General features: G+C 42.8%; 1 protein-coding gene across 5 annotated transcripts in view; it reads right to left on the reverse strand.

The window, feature by feature from the left end:
- EXTL3 (exostosin like glycosyltransferase 3) overlaps window positions 1-24,642 on the reverse strand; it is a 226,817-nt gene that overhangs the window by 151,408 nt on the left and 50,767 nt on the right. For 2 of the 5 annotated variants that reach the window (XM_034766741.1, XM_034766742.1), the window contains exon 2: window positions 21,750-21,843. The exons of the other annotated variants lie outside the window; for them this stretch is intronic. The gene's annotated coding sequence lies outside the window, so the exon portion shown is untranslated. The remainder of the gene's footprint in view (window positions 1-21,749; window positions 21,844-24,642) is intronic. 5 annotated transcript variants of the gene reach the window in all.

Below are 24,642 nucleotides of genomic sequence, written 5' to 3' on the forward strand. Positions count from 1 at the left end.
ACGTATAGGAGCATGAGCTTTCGTGGGTGAATACCCACTTCTTCGGATGCATAACATAACGCTAACATGCATCCGAAGAAGTGGGTATTCACCCACGAAAGCTCATGCTCCTATACGTTTGTTAGTCTATAAGGTGCCACAGGACTCTTTGCTGCTTTTACAGATCCAGACTAACACGGCTACCCCTTTGATCCTCAATAAACCATAATTCTCCCAATTAGGCTTACCCCTGCTTGAAACTGGTGCAAACCGTGCCTTATAGCAGCTTTGCCTGCCTACATTAGGCATTTGCACTGATGTAGCTACTCCAGTGTCTAGCCTCCAATACCTGAAATCACCAGCATAGTCAAGGTCTGAATTCAGAGGACACTTCATTTTATTCTCCAAACCAAATCCTACAGAGACTTCCATGAATTCTCTCACACACCCAAACATTTAATCATACCCCTGGGAATTGTACATCAAAGTTAGCATGGAAAACCAACGGTGTCAAATAGCACCATCCTATTCAAAACACATCTGCTCTCGTTATAAATTCAGAGCCCCAACTGCTTACTTTACTGACAAATACATTTTTGCTATGTTCCCCTCCCCAGCAACCCCCCTCAGCAACAGAGACAACATAGCTACCAATGAGCTAGTTAGATCCTACTCTGACTTATGCAGCAGCAAGATCTCATTTTAACACTTACTAAACCCACCTACAACTCCCGTACTTTGCTAACGCAGGCAACCTTGTGTTCCTAACGCTGTCATCCTTGTCTTTTTTCTTCCTCCCCTCTGCCCCTACTGAGTTCTACACTCAGCTTTCACATCTTGTCCCTTTTTAGACTGCAAGCTCTTTTGGACAGGAAGTATTTTATATTTGTCCATTCTTCGTGACAATGGGGGCCTGACCTAGATTGGTACCTCTGGGGACTTCTGTAATGCAAATGATACAGAGCAAGTTCCACTTGTAGGATCTTTACTTCTGATGAGGGTGTACAAAGTAAAAAGAACCCAGCTTAACTTTCAGATCCCAGGATGAGAGTTTGTAGTCATGGCAGTGAGAAAAGACAGCATTTTTTATTTGTAAATGAGAAATAAAATCAGGTCTGGGGTCACTAAATGCCTAGGACTGAGCTTTATTCAGCTCTTTTTGTCATCGTGTTTAGGATTTTTAATTTTTAATTTCCCTGCCACCCACTAGCCTGAGAACTAAGGTCTTGTTTATATTGAAAGCCAGGGTACGACTCCACAGTGCAATAGTATGCCACGTAGACTCTGGATATATAGTCCATCAAGCTGCACTATGGAATTCTTTTAGTGTGCAGTAGCAGGGTCCACATGGCCAGTTTAATGCCTGGCAAGTATGGTGCAGATTCACACCCTGGCTTGCCACACACTAACTCACCATGCAGACAAGCCCTAAGCCCCAATCCAGGTGAAATATAGCAGGCCTGGCCATACCCTGAAGATACAGAGTATCTTTTGAGGTTGGTGCATAAAAACGTAGCCTTTTCAGACATGAGAATTTTGGTTTAGTTTTTAATTGTTTATAGATATAATTGTGCTGATTCCCACTTATCTTGCTGGGGTCTGCTTTGTTTCTCAACAGCAGCAGGAAGAGGTGTGGGGGAGGGAGACACAAGTTGTTTAAACAACAACAGCTGTTACAATACTGCATCAATACAGGCCTAATGGAGCATTAGCATCCTGTCCTTGTCAGAGCAGTCACTGCTTAAATAAGAGCTTTGCCTTTTGAAGAGGACTGTATAACCTAAAAATGCAAACATTCAGCTACATTTTTTTCTAATTAGAAGTCAATTATCCTGCCAAGTGATGGCAAAACAATTCCACAAAATAAACACATTTCATAATCACAACACTTCAGTGCCTTCTACAGTCAGATTGTGGTGGAAGATACTCACTTACATACAAGCAAGGAGGTTCTCTCAGGATTCATACAACCATTTGCAGGGTCTTTTCCCTCTGAGGTTTATGCAAGTCCAGAGCTGATAACATACAAAAAGCTATATTTCCATCATTGGAGGGTTTTAAGAAAAGATTAGGCAGACACCTGTCAGGGATGGTCTAGATGATACTTAGTCCCGCCTCAGTGCAGGGGACTGGACTAGATGACCTACCAAGATTCCTTCCAGTCCTACATTCCTATGATTACATCTTATCATTATGTACGTTCATCCAAACTGAAATCTCATCTGCCATTGCACTACCCAATTTCTCCCACTGAACTAGAATCCATCTAGAAAGATTTGACTCACCGCCCTCTATACATTTTACTAATTGAGGCAAATTAGTGTCACAGGCAAATGTTACCTACTTGTTCTCTGCTTCCAAATCCTTCATATTTAAATACTGGCCCCAATGCAGACCTCTCTGGAGAGCCCCATTACTGCTTTTCTAACCACTTTGAGATATTTATGTCACAGTTTCCTACCATAAGCCATTTTTAATCCACACTAGGACTTTGCCCCTTGGCATATTTTCCTTAACAGTCTCCAATAATGTTCACTTACTTAAGATCTTTTCATCCTGGAGGATCCCAAAGTCCACACACACACACACACACACACACGCATGAGTCACTCCTGCCACCTCTGGGGCAGAAGACCGTAGCTGTTTTTCAGTGTACCCCTCTCCTTACCTCCCATGCTGTTTTGGGAAACTGAAGACTACCATACCCAGGAGAAATTTAGGGAAGCCAAAAGCAATTACTCAAATGGGCATTTGGTCAGTCTAACAACTCTACTCTTGTGACAAGTAAGTTCCACAGGGTCTTTTAATGAGCACAAGTGGTCAAGACCTCAACTTTGCAAATCATCCATAAGACGACTCCTCCAGCAGTACAGTGTCCTCTAATCTCATGCTGGGGCATGAGCTCAACACTGACTCTCTGACTGGGAAGAGAGCCACCTACTGAATCACCCACGCCACTGTTGCAGAAACTGGTGTTCTCACATCAAAGTATCAAGCAGGCCGGATCCAACTAAGCTTATATAACTAAGGCCACAGCCCAGGGAGGAAGGTAGAGGGGGCCTTATCAAAATCTTTCTGGAACTCCCAGAGTGTTATGCCCACTACATAACCTTCACTATTTTATTAACATTTCCCCTTGCAGAAGTTGTGCTGGTTCGACCTTATCAGATTATGCTTATCTAAGTGTTGTACTAATCTACCCTTCGACTTCGTTTCTCCTCTGAACTGAAGGTGAAGCTAACAAGTCTAAGGGATTCCGGATATTCCTCTGCTCCTTTTGGGAGATAAGCACCACACACCAACAGCTTTCCAGTCTTCAAGAACAATTGCTGGATGCAAGGATACGTTGCACATCCTAGTCAGTATCATGGTTACCTCACACATAGTGTCTTTAGTCACCCATAGGTCAATACCATCCAGTCCTGGTAATTCGATAGGAGCGTTTGAGGTTGATTCACTGCTTCCTTTGAATGACTTCAAATGGAGGGCTCAGGGGGATGGAGTTTGCTAAAAAGTAAACAAGTTCATGGCTTTTTAAAAGATGTACTATTAGGCATATTTGGGGGAAACTGGCCCCATAAGAGGCAGCAAATTCCTGGTTTCTCTGCCAAGATGATGGTGCAGGAACCATGAACTGAAACGATGTAGATGAATGCTTAGAAGGCAACTTGTTGTTTCAAACTCTGGTTACAGTACTTCTAATGGCAGGCACTCCGACAGGGAAATTGGGAAATGTGCAGCACACAAGGCTTAATATTCTAAGCACCAACTCTTTTTCTCTCCTTTCTCATTATCACTGAAACTATGTGCACATGCTTGTTTTTTTTTTTTTTGGGGGGGGGGGAGGGTAGTGTCCTTTTTAGGGACCTTACAAAGCAATTCGGGTGATTTAAGAAACAGCTCACAGTTCACCTTTAAGGGGTGGCCGAACAGTCTAAGGCACTGCATTAAGATCACAGACTCCCCTGGAAGCATGTACTCGTATTCCATCCCAATCTACCTCTCTGTGTATTCAGATACCACAATGATGGGCCTGTATAATAACCCAGAGAGTGATCTCATTAGAAGTTCTTTTGATATAGGTATTTCCTCATCCTGCTCTACAGTAAACACTGATGAACAATGTCCAACACTTCCTCACAACTTCATTCTCTTTAATTGATCCATCTCTTGCACACCCATCCCTTGGTGGCCTAAATTCACATACATGTAACATCCTTGCTTCGAATTAGGTTGTTCTGCTCTGAAAAGTGACTCTAAACATGGCGTCCTGAGGTTCTGCGCTCATTTGCCAGCCCTGCAAACCCAGCTTGGATTCCAAAAGCCAAACTAGGTCCCATTTCATACATCTCCAGCAATAATAAATCAAATTATACCCTCATTGAAACCTGTCCGTACACACTGAGTTATGCAATTGTCAGACTGGAACTTAACAAGTTCTACTGATGATGTCTAAGGAGGAATGGAATCCAACTGTATTGACTTATTATAGTCACTCAAGTCAGCAAATATGGTAACAAGCAGTCCCCAGAAATAGACCTGTTGATTATGATGGCACTTGATGGGAGTTACCATTTGTCCAAATCTGCGTCATTTGTTCTTCAGATAATCTCTTCACCCCTTTCTGTTTTATTATTAATCATATTTATTATGGTACTGCCCTAGGGGCCAACTGAGAATATTACCCCACTGTGCTAGGCATGGCTCATAGAATAAGAAAAGGACCCTACCCCAGAAAGCTTACAATCTAAATAGACAATACAGACAAAGGTTAGGGGAAAGGGATAGAGCATACAAACAGGCACAGTTCAGATTTACGTTTAGACAGGATTTTTACTTTTTAAAAAGGTTTTAAAAACCCTAAAAAACACCTTGCCCATTTTAATATTCCATTTTTACACAGAACCTCGGTGCTTTTCACCCAATGTGTTTAACTGACCTGCAGACAGACTCCAGTTGCAAAGTTTACTTGGTTCTTCAGCTTTTTTAATGATCTCCCTCCACTTTAAAATTCACCATCCCACATGACCCCCAGGGAGTCACCTGCAAGGAGTATTACAATAAACCAAATTGTGCAATGGTCACTGTGAACTAGTACACCTCCCATACTCTTCTGCTGTGTTAGCGCCTATATTTTACATACTAGAGTATCCTCCCAAATTCTACATGCCTAAACTAACTAGTTAATGATTTCAAACTCACTAGAACAGTTCTCCAGCTTGGCTGGCCCATCTAGGCCTGCCTGTGGTTATTATTAGGGCTGTCAATTAATTGCAGTTAACTCACGCAATTAACTCAAAAAAATTAATCGTGATTAATTGCACTTGTAATTGCATTGTTAAACAATAGAATACCAATTGAAATGTATTAAATATTTTGGATATTTTTCTACATTTTCAAATATATTTATTTCAATTACAACACAGAATATAAAGTGTACTATGATCTCTTATTTTTATTACAAATATTTGCACTGTAAAAATGATAAAGAGAGAGTTTTTCAGTTCACCTCATACAAGTACTGAGGCACAATCTCTTTATCATGAAAGTGCAACTTATAAATGTAGATTTTTTTTGTTACATAACTGCACTCAAAAACAAAACAATGTGAAACTTTAGAGTCTACAAGTCCACTCAGGTCCTACTTCTTGTTCAGCCAGTCATTCAGACAAACCAGTTTGTTTACATCTACAGGAGATAATGCTGCCTGCTTCTGGTTTATGTCACCTGAAAGTGAGAACAGGCGTTCGCATGGCTCTTTTGTAGCCGGCATTGCAAGGTATTTACGTGTCAGATATGCTAAACATTCATATGCCCCTTCATGCGTTGGCCACCATTCCAGAGGACATGCCACCATGCTGATGATGCTTGTTAAAAAAATGTATTAATAAAATTTTTGACTGAACTCCTTAGGGAGAATTGTATGTCTTCTGCTCTGTTCTACCTGCATTCTGCAATATATTTCATGTTATAGCTGTCTCGGATGATAACCCAGCACAAGTTGTTCGTTTTAAGAACATTTTTACTGCAGATTTGACAAAACGCAAAGAAGGTACCAATGTGAGATTTCTAAAGATAGCTATAGCACTTGACCCAAGCTTTAAGAATCTGAAGTGCCTTCCAAAATCTGAAAGGGACGAGGTGTGGAGCATGCTTTCAGAAGAGTTAAAAGAGCAACACTTCGATGAGGAAACTACAGAATTCGAACTACCAAAAAAGCAAATCAACCTTCTGCTGGTGGCATCTGACTCAGATAATGAAAATGAATGTGCATCCATCCACACCACTTTGGATCGTTATCGAGAAGAACCCATCATCAGCCTGGACGCATGTCCTCCAAAATGGTGGTTGAAGCATGAAGGGACATATGAATCTTTACTGCATCTGGCACATAAATATCTTGCAACGCCAGCTACAACAGTGCCATGCGAATGCCTGTTCTTACTTTCAGGTGACATTGTAAACAAGAAGCAGCCAGCATTATCTTCTGCAAATGTAAACAAATTTGTTTGTCTGAGTGATTGGCTGAACAAGAAGTAGGACTGGGTGGACTTGTAGGCTTCAAAGTTTTACATTGTTTTATTTTTGAGTGCAGTTATTTTTTGTACATAATTCTACATTTGTAAGTTCAACTTTCATGATAAAGAGATTGCACTAAAGTACTTGTATTAGGTGAATTGAAAAACACTATCTATTTTGTTTTTTACAGTGCAAATATTTGTAATGAAAATAATAATGTAAAGTGAGCACTGTACACATTGTATTCTGTGTTGTAACTGAAATCAATATATTTGAAAACGTACAAAATATCCAAAAATATTTAAATAATTTCTATTTTATTATTAACAGTGCAATTAATCATGATTAATTTTTTTAATCGCTTGACAGCCCCAGTTATTATTTAAAATTTCTTGGCATTACTGTACCAGAAGCTTTAGAAACATTTTAGCACCTTATAAAGCATGGACCGACCATTAGAACATGCACATGATATTTTAATGTGACCTGTGAAAACTGCCATTTTGCCTTATGAAGCATTCCGATTTTTTTCAATTTAAAAAAGGTCACCCTCTATTGTCCTTGCCACTGGAGAGAGAATGCGGTCAAACCAATTATTTTTTTTCCTGTTCCCTCTTAACATGCATGCTCCAATCTAAATGCACCTCATTCACCCACCTACTTTTCCCATTACAAGATCTAGTTCAAATCATCCTGGAGTCTCCAGAAGCAGCTCCACCTCTCTCTCCCGTTTTGACACACACGGAGGTTCAGCTGGTGGATCTGAACCTATGCTACCCCAAAGCTTCCGCTGCTTTCAGCACAGAAAGCCCCACGCAGCTCAGTACCATGGGGTGGCCCACTGTAGCCTGGATCAGCAACCAGTCAGCAGAATGGCACCAGCTCACTGATGAAGGGATTTTGCATATTTGGTGGCAGGCAGTGGATGTGAGAAGGGCGAACGATGTTAGAGTGTTTGACAGACAAACCACCCCAAACTAAAACAGGAGAGCAGTTCTATACCATCAAAGTTCATTTTTAGGGTAGGACTTTCCAAAGCAATTAGCGTTGGTCTAAACCTGCTCCCACTGAAGTCAACATCAGGCCAACACTGAGCACTTTGGAAAATCCCCCCCGAAGATGTTTGTTACTACCGTGTTATAGATGTACATGTTAATATGTACCGTGCATAGACAAATTATGCTTCAAGGAGACATTAAATCTCCTCTGAATTAACAGAAACATCTCATAAGCAGAGCATTAAATAATTCCCGACCATCCAGCAAGATAACTGACTACAGAATTACTCTTCACAATCTGTCCCACTCCAATCACAACCTGTCCTTACAGCAACGAGGTTGAGCGGGGATTTTACTTCTGTAGAATTATTATGTGTTTATGATAAGGACTCCTCACTGGAAAATTAACTGAAATGGACACCTTTCATGTTTATCAACAACAGAGCAAATGATTTTTATGTAAGCACTGCAGCTTTCCGGTACAGCCAAATAAGACTTTAGCCATCTAGCTCATTCTCCCCCGGACAGCTAATCTAAATGCAAATTATAAGAAAATGACAAAATTAAGAGGATTTGGAATGGTACTGAACATTTAAAACTGGGGACAAAGCACATGTACCTTAGAGAACAATCCTCCAATGGCTGACAGGTGGGAAAAGCGTCAATATCGTATTACTTTTTCCACCCCAACAGATATATTTTAAAGAAGTAGGCTATACCCTAGGATTTGCCAAACCGCATCATGTATGACATAAGGCAGTGCTTTGTCATATCACAAGTCCACGTTAAAAAAATTTCTGAACAAACTATATTGAAAAGAACAGGAGTACTTGTGGCACCTTAGAGACTAACAAATTTATTTGAGCATAAGCTTTCGTGGGCTACAGCCCACTTCTTCGGATGCATAGAATGGAACACATATTGAGGAGATATATATATACACACACATACAGAGAGCATGAAAAGGTGGGAGTTGTCTTACTCTGAGAGGCCAATTAAGTAAGAGAAAAAATTTTTTTGAAGTGATAATCAAGATAGCCCAGTACAGAACTCAGTGGCTTTCATCCTTTCCAGACTACTTTACCCCTTTCAGGAGTCTGATTTGTCTTGCGTGCCCCAAGTTTCAGCTCACTTAAAAACTACTTGCTTACAAAAATCAGACATAAAAATACAAAAGCATCACAGCACATTATTACTAAAAAATTGTTTACTTTCTCATTTTTACCATATAATTATAAAATAATCAATTGAAATATAAATATTGTATTTACATTTCAGTGTATGGTATATATAGAGCAGTATAAACAAGTCATTGTCAATATGAAATTTTAGTTTGTACTGACTTCGCTAATGCTTTTTATGTAGAGATTATAAAACTAGGGAAATAACTAGATGAATTGACATACCTCCTGGAAAACTTCTGTGTATGCCCAGGGATACATGTACCCCTGGTTGAGAACCACTTGTCTATCTACATCAGGGTATCATAATGTCATTCATCACCATAGCATCTGAGTTTCTTCCATGTAAAACCACTATAAACAGCAGTGTCCCTTGTGGACTTCATGGAGTCTCTTTTTGGGGTCAGAACTCTGCTTAGAGTAAGGTTCTTTTGTTTTTTATTTTTTTATTAATTTCAGTAGAGGCTAAGGGGGTATCAATGATACGAGTACCATTCTTATGGCAGAATTTTTTTTTTATGTATTTATTTTTTAAAAGAGGACCTATTCAGGACCACCAAATTGAGAATCCATGAAGTTAGTCTTTTGTCAGTGGGAATCAAGTGTGGGACTAGTGGAAGACCTCAAAACATGCCCCCATGTTCCATCTTAGTGGTTTAGTCAGCAGGGTGCACACACAAGAGAACCTATGATTAAAACAAAGGCCTAAAATCCTTCTGACAACATGCCACTGGCATTAGTTTATGAATAAGTCTTCAAGGGGGCTCATTCTAATCACCAGAAGAAGCCAGACACCAAAACCACCATTCCCAAGAACAGAGATATAAGAAGAAAGATGCAGCTAATTAACCGTATAGCTGTAAACACACTCATTACATGGGTGAAGTTCTTAATACTTTGTATAGTCTGAAAGAGCATATTCAGGAGTATTCATAGAGCAGAACCTTGCTAATTAGTACTAATGAATGGGAGGCCCCTTTGCGAATGGCTGAATTTTGTGAATTAGCCAGCTAGTGAACCTGCAAAATTAGAAAAGCAAAGACAATGCATCAAAAAGTGCACTTGGCTCACTTATTTTGACAACTGCAGATTAATTATTTAGAGACAGTACTTTACAAATACACTCTCAAGTATCATAATAAATAAAGCTACTTGGTCATGCAAGAACCTCGCTTGATCTGATTAGCAGGTTGTTAAAATAAAAACCAAATCCTTCTTCATTCCATCAGAAACTTGTCATGCTGATGGGTATTTCTGAAAACTCAGTCAACTCCTCACTTTTTACAATTGTTTTGACATGCTTGATGCTAAAGCCACTACTCGTGCGCCTATCAGTTTATGCAGGCTTTTGATCTTTGATCCTAACTCTGACTTGTTAAGAGGTCCTGTCCTTGCCCACCTTTTATCATCTCTGATATTTTAGTGGACTTCAATGACAAGGCTGTTCCCTACTGCAGTAGAACCTCAGGGTATGTGAGTTATGAATACCAGAGTTATGAACTGGCCAGTCAACCGCACCCCTCATTTGGAACCATTAGTGTGCAATCAGGCAGCAGCACAGACCAAATAAAAATGGGAAAAAAGCAAATACAATATAGTACTGTGTTAAACATAAACTACTAAAAAAATAAAGGGAAAGCAGCATTTTTCTTCTGCATAGTAAAATTTCAGAGCTGTACAAGTCAATGTTCAGTTGTAAACTTTTGAAAGAACCATAATGTTTTGTTCAAAGTTACACACGTTTCACAGTTATAAACAACCTCCCTTCCTGAAGTGCAACTCTCAGGTTCTACTGTAGAACCTAAGGCCTCTATCACGCAATCTTTAGCTCTATAGGGGGCATTGGGGTCTGCAATACTGTACAGAACACACTGCAGTATAGGGCCCCAAGAAACCACTACCTGCCCACACACAAAAAGCACAGTTCAAGAATTGCTGCATAGAATCACGTGCTATCGATTTTGAACAAGCAATTATTATATTAGCAATTCAAAGGAGGAGACCATTTCTTCTTGGATGGTACAACTTCAAATCAGTAAAATTATTTTACTAAAACCAATAGATTTTGTAAACCAAATGCGTGAAAATGGACCACATGATATGGACTATAGGTATGGCCCTTCGTTTTTATTTTATTTTTTCCAGGAATTTAATCAGTGTTTATTACCACAACAAAAACAGGTGAAAATCAGTGCAAAAAACTATTAATTTTTCCAGGGTAATAATCAGGGTTTATTTTGGTGGAGGGAAAAAATGGGGATTCATTAGATTAATGCTTTGAATTCTGTTCATCAATGTGGTTTGCTGCAGAACTAAAACAGAACACATTGCCACCTCAGAGTTTAAGAAAATAATATATCTCTAATCCCCAAATAAAACTTTTCATTTGAATAAACAGTTTACAGACTTAGAACTATTACCCTATAAATATTTACATTTAATAATTGGCCACACCATTTGCAGCACATACACTGAACTTCATCCTTTTCCCTTGTTTGTTTTTAAACTTCCGAATACTTCTGTGTTCTGAAATGTATTATGATACACATTTTCGTTTTCTTCCCATTTTAGCATGTCAAATTTTTAAAGCATTATCTGCTAACAGCTTGAAAGATGTACATGGTGGGCGTGAGATTCATCAGTACGTTCAGAGAACACGCACTTCAGAGCTTGCCTGCGTACCTGTTTGTTTACTGTGTGCATCTTCTAGACTAATACATAGCCTTACTTCAACAGGCAGCTTTGCATATACACACAGGCTAATGTATTATCATAATACATACATCTCATGCAATCTATTGTATTTTCCTAATAAAACAAGTTATTTTTATATATTTGAATGATTCAAAAGTAGGGTGAAAAATCAGAAAAAAAATGACTACTACTTGTTTGTAATTTTTCGGTTAAAAAATCGGTTTAAACTGATAACAATGGGGCTTAACTATAGGAAGGGACCTCACTGCGTCCAGTCCTGGGCTATTGCACCAAACTCGTCATATAATCAAAATTTTCACTCATAAGGAGTAACCTGACAACCTCCTGGTGGCTCCACTTTGACGCTTCAATTCTAAAAGATCACATTTAACACACAGACCGACAATATGATAATAAACACACTTCCCATCATCATGAGAGGTTACACACCAGCACACAGAGCCTTTCGAATTGTCCCAGCTAAAAATAGGGGCTTGTTGCCTTTAAAGGCTCTGTGTTCATGTGAGTGAAAATGGTTAGTTCAGCTCTGTCTTCTCTGACTGCCCCTTGTGAGAGACTTCATACTACAATGAATGTGTAGAAATGCAAACCGGATCTGCACTATGAGAAACCAGGCAAGCAAAAAGGAGCAGGAATGACTTGGTATCATTCTGTTTAAAGGGTTTATATTCTGTATTTTTAATCCTCAAATGGATTTAGATACAAATAATAAAAAAAGCATTTGTCCAGCGCCCCAGGCACCTGCCCCATGACAAATACAACCACACAGATATAAACTGCAGAGTCCCAGCAACAGAAAGTAGAGGAGGGAAACGGTTTTCAGATTAAGATTATGGATACTGCACAGGGTGTGTACAAGTTCTGCAAGGCTCCAGAAAATCTGAAACTGTACCAACCTAAGCTTCAAGATACGCCCAAATGTGGTTACCGAAGGGTTAATTCTCTCTCCTTTTCCCTTACATGCTGTACATTTATCCATATAGTAGACACCAGGGGAGAAAAGAACCCAGAGGATGACTCCTCTTTACCATTAAAAAAAATACTATACCAATTCTCTTTGGATTAAAAGACAAGACAACTTTCAGCCACATGTGCAGTCACCCACTGTATGAGTGGCTAAAAGTGCTTAAGTTAGCATTCTTTTTCCTTCCATGTCACCTTAACTCTCATCTGGAAGAGGAGGAGGAGTTCTAATTTGGATTGGTGCTTGAAAACACACTCACAAGGCATCTCTAAGTGCCTTTCATGCAAGGATCTCATAGCACTATACGAACATTAAACAAACCTCATCATACTGCTGTGAGACAGGCATTATTTGGACCAATTTGCAGTAGTGCCTGACAACTCCATACCCCTATTAAGTCAATGGGAGCTCAGCTGCTTAGCACTTTGAAAAAGCAGACCAAGCTATACTCATGTTTCTGTCAGGAAACATGAGGCACAAAGGACATAAGTGACTTACTGAATCAGTGGTAAAACTGAGAACAGAGTCCAGAAAACCCCAACCTCCAGGCCCTGCTCTAACCAGGTTCCTATATTGTAAACAGTTGCCGCCGACTTTCAGGAGTCTCATGATAACTATTGTTTTCCTTAAAGCCACAGCTCCTGGAGTCAAGTGGAGGTGTGATGATTAAGGCTACGTTTATGTCGCAGAGGTCACGGGAGTCACAGAATCCGTGACTTCCAGATACCTCTGTGACAGTCACTGCTTCAGCCACATGGGTTGAGGGTCTCTGGAGCTGGCAGCCAGCGGGGCCCTGGCAGGGTTCTAGTGACAGGCGACAGCGGGCCCCCTGCAAGGTTCCAACAACAGGCGACAGACTCCTAAGGGGGCCCTCCTCAGGGTTCCAGTGACAGGCGACAGCCTCGCCAGGAGGGGACGCCTCGGGCAAGCGGCTGGGGGTGTCCCGTTTTCTCTTTGGGAAATATGGTCACTCTGAAGCTCCCAGACACCGTGGGCAGAGAGGGGCCCCCTGAAGCTTCCAACTGCCGCAGGCAGAGGGGGAACCCCACAGCTCCCAGCCACCACAGTGGCGGGGGAAACCATCGAGCCGCAGCAGGTCACGGGCTTCTGTAAATTTTTGTTTATTGCCCGTGACCTGTCTGTGACATTTACTAAAAATAGCCATGACCAAAATCTTAGCCTTGGTGATGATTTCAGCCTTCATTCTTAAAGAAAAAGTAAGTTTCTAGCCCTTGTGGCTGGGGAGAAAGCTTCAAAATGTGACGCCAGTGCACCCTAAAGGCTCAAAAAGCAGAAGGCAAATATAAAGAAAGCCAAATCTGTTATTTTTACGTAATGTCATGATTTCAAAGCCAAATCGCATAATTTTTAGTGAGCCTGACTCCTGATTTTTGAACATTTGGGGTTGGCAAAACTGAACCCATCATTATCATGTCCAGCCACTCACTAGGCATTGCTCCCTCCCCACTATCAGCTCTGTCCTTGAAATGACAGAGTTCTAAAGGAATACATCTTAAAAGAGCTAGTTCAAGTGACAATGTATATTTTCAGGCTTGCCCAGAGTAGAAATTATTATTTTAAATGGCAGGTCTGTTATGAGACAGCAACAGGGAACAAAGCCAAAGAAGCAAGTGGCAGGTGTTGACACTTGCATTGTCCAAAACAAGCGCACACTCCAGGAGTAAACCCTTCTCTCCTAGCCATTAACGAACGTTTCTCTGCTGAGCGTGGGTGGCAGAGACAGGCAAGAGTATCTGGACAGCCAAAATCTCAGTGCTTACTATATGAAAACAGAAGATACCATTTTGCATATTCAGGGCCAGGCTGGAAATAAACAACACTATCGTTCCTGTGCAAGGAAGGATAGTGAGTTATAGAATAAGAATAGGCATCAAGAGATTTTTTTTCAGAACAGCTGAGCACCCAACAGCTTCCATTTAGATATTTAAACAGGTGTTAAGATCTCATAAGTCAATGGGAGCTTCAGCTGCTCAAAACTGAAAAAGCAGGCCACGCTATACTCACTTCCCATTGACTTTGGAAGTCAGACCAGATCATCACAGTGGTCCCTTCTTGCTTAGAAGCTATGAATAAAAGGAACCAAGCTCTTCTGAGAAACAGACCCACGATAAACCTAGGGATAGAAAACAGGATGTGCCACATCAGAACAGAGAGCTGGCCCAGCAAATCTAATGGCCTCCCTAGCAGTAACTGATACCTGATGCTTCCCCGGAAGAGGAATTCCCCCACAACACACCCAGCCTACCACACAATGTCGGGGTGAAGGAGGATTCCTTCCTGACCTCCACAGTGATCAGCTTACATCCTGCACAGCATGATTACTATTAAATATTTAAAGCACAGTAGCATGCTCTAGGAATTATTGTGGGGAAGTTCTCTGGCCTATGTTACATAGGGTTACCATACGTCCGGATTTTCCCGGACATGTCCGGATTTTTGGTCGACAAATCCCCGTCCGGGGGGAAATTCCAAAAAAAACGGACATGTCCGGGAAAATAGGGAGGGGTCGTGGGGCTTGGATCCGCGCTGGGGCCGGAGCCGGAGCCGCTGGGGCCAGCGGTGCTCAGCCGGCGGCGGTGCTGGGGCCGGTGCCGGACGGGCCGGTGCCCCGGGGCCCGATCCGAGCTGCAGTCGCCGGGGCCAGAGCCACTCAGCCGGGGCCTGGGCCGGTGCCCTGGGGCCCGAGCCGGGCTGGAGCCACTGGGGCCAGAGCGGGCCGGGGCCGGCGCGCTCCGCTGGAACCGGGGCCGGCGCCCCTGGGGCCCGAGCCGGGCGGGAGCCGCTCGGCCGGGGCCAGTGCCCCAGGGCCCGAGCTGAGCTGGAACCACCGGGGCCGGTGCGGTCTGGGGCTGGCGCACTCCGCCGGAACCGGGGCCAGCGCCCTAGGGCCCGAGCCGAGCTGGGCCGGAGCAACCGGTGCCCGAGCTGAGCTGGAACTGCCGGGGCCAGGGCTTGCGCGCTCGACTGGAACTGGGGCTAGCGCCCCAGGGCCCAAGCCGCTCGGCCAGGGGGACGGACTGGGCCGCACCTCCTCGCGCCCCTACGCCCCAGCTTACCTGCTGCCTTGTTTCAGGCTTCCCGCGAATCAAATGTTCACAGGAAGCAGGGGAGTGGGAGGAGCAGGGGGCGGGGCGTTCAGGGGAGAGGAGTTGGGCGGGGACTTTGGGAAAGAGACGGAGTTTGGGTGGGGCCGGGGCGGGAAGGGGGCGGGGCCCCTTGGAGTGTCCTCTTTTTGTTATTTTAAAAAATGGTAACCCTAATGTTACACAGCAGGTCAGACTAGATGATCACAATGGTCCCATCTGGCCTTGGAATGTGTGAAAGCATCTAGAGGGCAAGTGTGAACCTGGACCTCACTCTGTTGGGTGCTGTAGAGAGTTCCTGCTCCAAAGGGTTTACAGATCTTATTGATTGCCCTTACCTCCATGGCCCTGATTACAAGAGTAGGTCAGAAAGAGAAAAGGAGCTTTGAAGGAATTCCTTCCTTCCTAACCCTAACGAGACTCATCCTACGCAGACAGTAGTTTGAGGAGTGCATATGGTCATCTTTCAAACGGCAGCTGAACTGCTTTTGGAGGTGAGAACAGGCCTAGGAGACATACCTGCCCATCAGCGCTACTACTAAGAATGAAGGATTGCAGATATTGGCCATAATAGTTAATTTCTCCTCTGTGTACGTATTTTGACAGCTCAGATTCACCACTGTATTTCTTTCTCTGGGGAAGCCAAGGATCCTCCGGGACATGGTATGAGTCCTTCCCCGACCCTCCCACATCTTTGTAATCACCCACAATAGCCTCAATTCACAGCAAGGGAAGAAAATTAGACTTTGCTCTCTTCCAAACCCACTAATGCTGATCTGCATGCCTGCCAGGAGAGGCTCCCCCGAGAGCGGTACAAGGTTCCCCCGGTTCCCAAACTCCCCAGAAGATGACTGCAATGCCTCTGCAGTGATGCCAGACCCAGCCTAACACAGATTCCCCAGTTGTCCTTTCCATGGTATTTTCACAGGACTCAATCATGATCCCAGTGAGGACATGAGCAAAAGACCCACTGAGGCGTCACTGGGAGCAGGATTGGGCTCTGAGCCTGCTGTACTTCCTGCTGATAAAGGAAGCCAGAACCAAACATGATAATTCCTTACTGACAAATAAAAGCACTTAAACAACAAAGCAAAAATAAACTCACAACAATTCTTAAACTGCTGGAAAGTTTCCTCCACAAACGCTCTCATTTGTGGCTCATGCTGGGATATCTTTAAAAGCACAGAACCAGATTTTTAAGGCATCACATGAGAAAATAGAAAGCATTTATTGAGAAATAATAGCTTAAACAATGGCCACGATTTCCCCAGGGTCTGAACACCACAGCTGACAATAAGCTGTATTTCTGCACAAACCCCACTTCATGGCTTGCGGGATTTGATTTGTTGGAGCTGGAGTCAAGTTGGAGAGTTAAAACAAAGGACTCTCTGGGTTTTCAATGCCATTTCCTCCAACCACGCACATGTGACCAGAGACTCAAGAATGAGAAAGAGGGGAAAGACCTATTATGCCATCTAGTTCCTCCCTCTGCTAGTACAGGGTTGTCTCCCATAGCACCTGCCTATAGTGCTTTGCTCATTCTAGCAGGACACTATCAGAGATGGGTTCACAGCTGAAAATGTAATCATAAATTTGTACCCAGTATATACTGTAATTGCAAAAGAAGAAATTCAGCATACTTTATGGATATTTTGTACCACATTTATCATTACATACAGCCCCTTTCCCAAAGCAGCCAGCATCAGCTGGAGCAGGGAAACAGCCCCCCAAGCCCTAGACTCAAAAAGCCAGTTGTGGCACCAGACCAGAGGCACAGCTTTCCCTCCTCTCTCCCTCATGTGGGGAGGAGCAGCGGCTGCAGGGAGGAGCCTTTGTGGCCTCCCAACATCACTTCAGTTGGAAGCCTGGGCTCTGGATACACCCCACTCCATACCTGATGCCTCGTCATTGTGGTCTCACTTCATCCAACCCCTCCCCTAACACTGCAACCCTCCAGCTCTCACCCTCCCTGCCCATTCTGCTTCCCACACTTTAGCGCTCTTCCTCGGTCCTCCTCTATTCACTTAACCCTGAGCATCCCCTTGCCAAACATCCCCGTCCCCTTTAAAAGCAAGTAACACAAAAAATATATAAACAATCATGGAAGACAGGCACAGAACTACCCTGCCATGAGCCTGCCAAGTGCATTATGTGTAGGTCATGGAATCACAGAAATGTAGGGCTGGAAGGGACCTCAGGAGGTCATAAAGTCCAGCCCCCTGCCCTGAGGCAGGACTAAGTAAACCTAAACTACCCTTGAAAGGGCTGGTCTAACCTGTTCTTAAACACCTCCAATGATGGGGATTCCACAACCTCCCCTGGAAGCCTATTCCAGAGCTTAACTGCCTTTAGAGTTAGAAAGTGTTTCTTAATATCTAACCTAAATCTTCCTTGCTGCAGATTAAACCTATTACTTTGTATCCTACCTTCAGTGTACATGGAGAACAGTCGATCACATTCCTCTCTATAACAGCCCTTAACAGGCTTGGAGATACATCAGATCCCCCTTCAATCTTCTTATTTTTCAAGACTAAATATGTCTAGGTGTTTTTAAACCTTTCCTCATAGGTTTAGAAAACCTGACCTTTTACCATTTGCTCTCCTCTGGACTCTCTCCAATTTATCCACAATTTTCCTAAAATGTGGTGCCCAAAATTGGACCCAATACTCCAGCTGAGGCCTCACCACTACTGAAAAGAGTGGGACAATTACCTCCCGTGTCTTATATACGATACTCCTGTTAATACACCCCAGAAGAATATTAGCCTTTTTCGCAACTGCATCACATTGTTGACTCATTTTCAATTTGTAATCTACTATAATCCCCAGATCCTTTTCAGCAGTATAACCCCATAGCCAGTGTGTTAGCAGAGCATCCAATTGGAGGATTTTGGCACTAAAAATCCCTCTCTCCAGAATGCAGTTTAGGTCTTCTCTTCCTCAATTCTGAATATTAATTCATCCAGGTGCTTAAGTTATATGTTCATATTTTGGTAGCATCTAGACCCCCAACAACCCCAGTTAGATTTAGAGCCCTGTTGTACTGAGCACAATGCAAGTGCACAGTAAAAATGACTTCTGCCCCAGGGAGTTTACAATTTTATTAAGACAAGATGCAATGAGTGGGTTTTGCTAGAGCGGGGTAGACCACCTATGGCACATGTGCCGAAGGTGGCACACGAGCTGATTTTCAGTGGCACTCACACTGTCTGGGTCCTGGCCACCAGTCCAGGGGGCTCTGCATTTTAATTTAATTTTAAATGATGCTTCTTAAACATTTTAAAAAACCTTATTTTCTTTACGTACAACAATAGTTTAGTTATATATTATAGACTTCTAGAAAGAAACCTTCTAAAAACATTAAAATGTATTACTGGCACACGAAACCTTAAATTAGAGTGAATAAATGAAGACTCCGCACATCACTTCTGAAAGGCTGCCGACCCATGTACTAGAGGCAGGACAAAGGAAGTGGTAACAAGAAAATGCATCTTCATTGACCACACCTATGCACAGCTAGATGGTTTCAAATTTATTTGTAACTTATTAGGGGGGAAGAAAACCCCAAAACATCAGAAGTCCTGACCAGCCATCTATCTAGCTGTTATCAGATGACAGTTGCCTGGAGGCATCATCCAGGAAATTGATTTTGAATAAAGATTTGAAGGAACGGAGGTTAGGACATGCAATTAAGATACTGGTCTAGGACTCCGGAAATTTAAGTTTAAATCCTGGCTCCACAACAGACTTCCTGTGGGTCCCTAAGTATGCCCCTTAGTCCCTCTGTATCTCAATTCCTCATCTGTAAAAAGAGGACAATACTACTTTCCTATGACTTTGTCTATTTCGAGTGTAAATTCTTTGAGGCAGGGCGAACTGTTACTATGTGCATCTACAGCATCCAGCAAAATGGAATCTTGAACTCATCTGAGAATTCTAGATGGGACCAAAATACAAATAATCATCAGCTTGCTTTTTAAAATGTTTGTGCATGCTTGGAGCACAGCCAGCCACATATTCTGCATCTGTAATTTTGAAATTAAGGATGCCAGACGTATTGGGGTACTACCCCCTACACAGACCATATAGAACTTATTTTTTTGCAGCAATCCAAGATCACATTCTAATCAAGCAAAATTCACTGGGATAATTTCCGAGCCTCATAATCACAAGGTTTGTGACAATATCTGGAACTACATGGAGCTTAATCAAGCCTAAGACAAGCTGGTCAAAAATGCCATACAGCTTGAAGTGCTACCAAAGTACTGAACACACACCTGGGAGGGATCTTACTCTCGTCAAAAAAGTTGGACACTCAATTCCGATCAGTAAAATCCGGAAGAAGCAAGCAAAGATGTCACAGCAATCCCATCAGAGCAGAGGGAACACATGACGCTCAAATCAACATTCCTCCTTGTGTCAGAGGGCTTGCTGCACATCACAAGTGTACGTATTAGCAACAGCTGCTCTGCGGACAGACAACACAATCCCCCTTTTAATGAAGGATCAGAGGCAGACTGTAGTCAGTGCTCTAACAAACAATCAATGAACTGTGGTCAGAGGGGCTTTAATGGAGCTGGGAGGGCAAACAGTAAAACTTTTAAAGGCAGCCTTAACATGGCAACCAACAGCTTATAAATATGAACTATATTCACAAGAAGAGAATACAAAATGCTTCCCTGCACTCAGTCATGACACCACAACTGCTGTTTAAAGTGGAGTGTTATAGGAAGGAATCAGGTATCATTTGGCTAAACAACTAAGCCCTGGACAGATATGAAAGCTACCAGTAAACAGGTTAATTACATATCTTACCCTGTTCAAGGCCTCAGCAGGAAACACCCCCTTCCTACCCTAAACACACACTTACACATAGTCATGCACCTGTTCAACAGAAAATGGTTTGGAGGTCGATCTTAAACCCGACTCCGCTAGCCGTATGATGATTCATTTTGCAATTCACTGGGACGCAAATCGCAATCCACCTCACTGCTGAGAAGTCTTTTCCTAGCAAACATTCCAAATCATCTTCTACAGCAAGAAATCCCTCCTACATGTACAGGATCAAGGAGGTATCTTAGGCTTTAATAGTAAATCTAGGTTAGAGTAATCCTAAAGAGGAGAAATAAAATTCTGTAGATTTATTTTCCGAATCCCGCAGAATACTTAAACCAAGCAAAGAGAGTGAATACAGAGGTATTTTAAGCTATCACACACACAGGCTACACACATGTGGCTTTGGAACATTTGCAAACAAAAATTGCAGCCATTAAATATGGAACAACGACTATTTTATCCAACTCCTGGTTAACCAAGGACTGCCTCCTGACAGTGTACACCAGGCACTGTTTCTCCCACTTATTTTTAAAAAAACCACTCCTCCCCAACAGTATCCCGATATCTGTGAAACCTTTAGAAAAAATACAGGCTTGCACTGTACTAACATTCAACACCATCAATGACCTTTACCGTATGACTATGTTATATTTTTATCATATAATGAATATGCTAGCTTGCATCCGCTCTCTGAGCTATCAACCATCAGCTAAGAACTGATCAATCAGGGACATCTGTACACACGCACACACAGTGCCTCCAAGAAGCTGAAAGCTATGATGAAGATCCTAAAGCATGCATATAAATGCAGCAAGTGTAACAGATCTGGGAAGACGACAAAAAATGCCTCAATGATGTATTGAAAAGCACAGAATCATTTATGTAAGCTCCACTGCCTATACCAGGGACGGCCAAACCGCAGCTTGCGAGCCGCATGCGGTTCTTTACAGTTAAAGTGTGGCTCGCAGACCCTCCCCTCATTCTCCACCTATCAGACTGGTGGGGTGGGAGAGCTCAGGGCTTCTGCCCTATGGCAGGGTGGTGGGGCTAGAGGCTTGTCTTCTGTTCAGTGGAGAGGTGGGTCTTGGGGCTTCAACCCTATGGGGCCTGCCTGCCAGGGCTCAGGGCTTCAGCAGGAGCAGGGCTGAAGCCCCAAGTCCTGGCAGGCATGCCCCGGCTCTCAAACTACTGAAGATTGTTGTATGCAGCTCAGAGGGTTGGTAAATTCGGCCACCCCAATCTATACAATACCAATACATGCGGGAGCTCAAATACAATTAGTCATGAAGCTGCATCACTTTTCCTCTTCTCAATTTTACTGCGGAGTCCCTATGGAATGAGGCAACCCCTACCGAAAACGTGCTGTATTTCAAAGGAAAAACTAGAATGTAACATTCAAAAATAAACCTCCAAAAAGTTACAAGTTCTAGGCCCAGCCCTGTCACTGACTCACCTCTGACATCTTGGGAACGTCACTTCGCCTCCCTGTGCCGCCGTTTCTCCATCTGTTCAATAGGGGCCGTACTTCCCAATCCCACAGGAGCGTTCTGAAGATTAGAGTTTGCAAAGGGTGATGACGATGAAAGAGTACTTACTATCCCAGGGATGCTGTGCAAAAGTTATCCCCTGCCAAAAATAACAAAAACCACCACCATGTAGTTCTAGATTCTTCTCTTCCATTTTTGCCCCAATGGCTATGTGGAGCTAGGAAACATAATGGAGCCAACAGGTTCCAATGGGACATCTGTTTGCCCTATCAGCACATGCCCGCAACTTGGGATAGCCAGACTGCTTCCTTTTTGGATAACAATTTTACAACAGGACTAAAAAGGATGAACTTGTGGTTAAAGCAACAGACGGACTCAGGAGAGCTGGGTTTAATTTGTGGTTCTTCAACAGACTTCCTGCACGATAAACTCCTCAGGCAAGTCATTTTGCTCTCCGTGAGCCTCAATTCCCCATCTGTAAAACAGGAATAATGCCTCCCTTCTCTCACCCTTTGTCTGTCTTGCCTATTCAGATACAGACAATCCCTGTCCTAAAGAGTTTAAAATGTGCACGTGTACTGCATCTAGCAGTAAGGCTCCAGGTGCTACCATCATACAAATGGGTGGGGAGGAGGAATCTCTGGTGCTTGTCTTATGTTAAAAGCCTGAAATATTCAATTATAAAGACTGTAGCTACATTCCTAGTAAGAGTATTGTTTAAAAAAAAAAAAAAAAAACGAACATCCAATTTCTCTTTTCAATTTAGTTCCAAGATTCCACACGATAAAGGTATTTGGGGTTTTCACCATAGAATATTGTATTTACAAACATTCCCCCATCCCCATCTTTCCACACAAGCTTTTACATCTAGTGCCCCTATAATCTCATGTTCCCAAGTTCTTTCTTCCTCTCCTCACCAGAGGTTAAGGCAATGTCCTAATTTCACCTGCCTCCCAATTGGGATTAGTCTGCCAGTGTCATTACATGATAGAATTATGGAATGACAGCACATTCCATTGACCATTTAAATTAATATCTGGAAAATACTTAATCTCTAGTACATACTGGAATTTATTTCACCTGGCGGATTACGCCAGGGAAATAAGTTTGCCAGAGGGTGTTTGGTTTAGAAAACCCTGGGTGACAGCTGGGCACAGTGTGTTGGGTTTTTTGCACAAACTCTGGCTGCCTTATAATCAGGGATTTCTCCTTCATTGGAGACCATCTGTCACCAAATGAGGGCTGCATATTGCCTTAGACAGAGGGCACAGGGGAAAGATCTACCGTTGTCGTTAGCTCAATCTCCAGACTGGTCGAGCTTCATGATCACCTACTAGCGTTCCTGGAAGAATTGCAGCCAGCAACATGAGACTACTAATGCTCAAGGTCCAACCCCGTAGCGGATTCCAAGTTGCAGGATTGCTAAAGAAAATGAAGCAAAGGGCTGTATCTACACCACACTTGTGTTTCTCAGCATGTCCCATTGTCTCCAGCTGAGGTGCAGCTCCACCCATGCAAGCAATGGTAGGAGCTCCAGCTACCATCATTTAACCACCTAGTTCAAAGCAGATCTAGACAACAAAGGGATCAGAACAAAATAAAGTGCCATAGTCTAATATTTCCACGGCCACGCTGGCACTAGCAAAAAGTTGGGATATTATGAGAAACAAAAGCCAAGCACAGACACAGCCAAAGAGGAGAAAGTTGAAAACAGCAGACAGTGATGGATAAAGATGTCAGATTAGTCTTAACTACACCATAAATGGAGAGTGACCCATTACTCTAACCTATTTTTCATCATTGTCTGGACACTGACCCACTCAATCAAACTTCTGAAGTGGTCCTTGAAAGCAGTGGCAACCCTGACCATCCCCCAGTTCCCCGCCTCCTTTTAGCCATAAATACCCTCAGAGGACAGCTCTTCAGGCACCATCCATGCATTTTTTTAACAGCGTCTTCAATCCAGTTGTTTAAAACAAAGGCACCCTCAGAGGAGATAGATGCTGAGAGACAGTTATATCATAGCTATGAAGCGAGATCTCCCAAAGTGATTGTTTTCAAGAGCGGCATCTCCACACTGAATGCAGTGTCAGCTCAACTGTCTCTTTAAAGTTTTCTGCCAGCACAGTCAAAAGAAATAAGAGCCATGTGAATCACAGTACAGTGCCAAGTTAGTTAATATCACCACAAATATACACAGAAATGGATTATCCCAGATTCTGCATCAGCTCTCACAAAGGGACACTCAAGTTTAGGCCAAATTAAAATAAAATAAAAAGTTTTAAAGTAAAACCAGTTCCCTTAACTGCAATTTTGGTTTTTCATAATAATGATCTGCTGTTCTCCCCAATTACTGTTGGGTATCCCGCCTGCTCTCAATGATCAGAGGTAGCTACCAAGTTTCTGAATACCACCCACTCCCTCCCCCATGCATTGCCAGCTCTCTCTCTCTCTCTCTCTCTCACACACACACACACACACACACACACACACACACGGTACTGCCTATATGAGCGCCAGGAAATATCACCAAAACCAACAAGTAATGGCTGGGTAACAGGTCAGTGAAATACACATACATGCAGCCCCAAAGGCAAAAAATGTGAACTCAAATCTCTCTCTTCCAAACACAACCCTGTTAAATATACTTGTGTTGGCAGATATAACATATTAGCACAGGGTGGGGCTGCCCAGAGCAGTGAAATCCGTACTATGAAAAACCAAAATGACAAAGAAAGAAACTAATTTTACTTTTTGCAGACACAGGAATCTGCTACTTTGGTGAGTTACTGCTAGAAAGTATCAAGTAGGGAACAAACATCCTCCCAAAGAAGGAAGGAAATGAGACAGACTAGGAGA

This window comes from Trachemys scripta, chromosome 3, assembly GCF_013100865.1.
Source record: "Trachemys scripta elegans isolate TJP31775 chromosome 3, CAS_Tse_1.0, whole genome shotgun sequence".
Taxonomy (NCBI): domain Eukaryota; kingdom Metazoa; phylum Chordata; order Testudines; family Emydidae; genus Trachemys; species Trachemys scripta.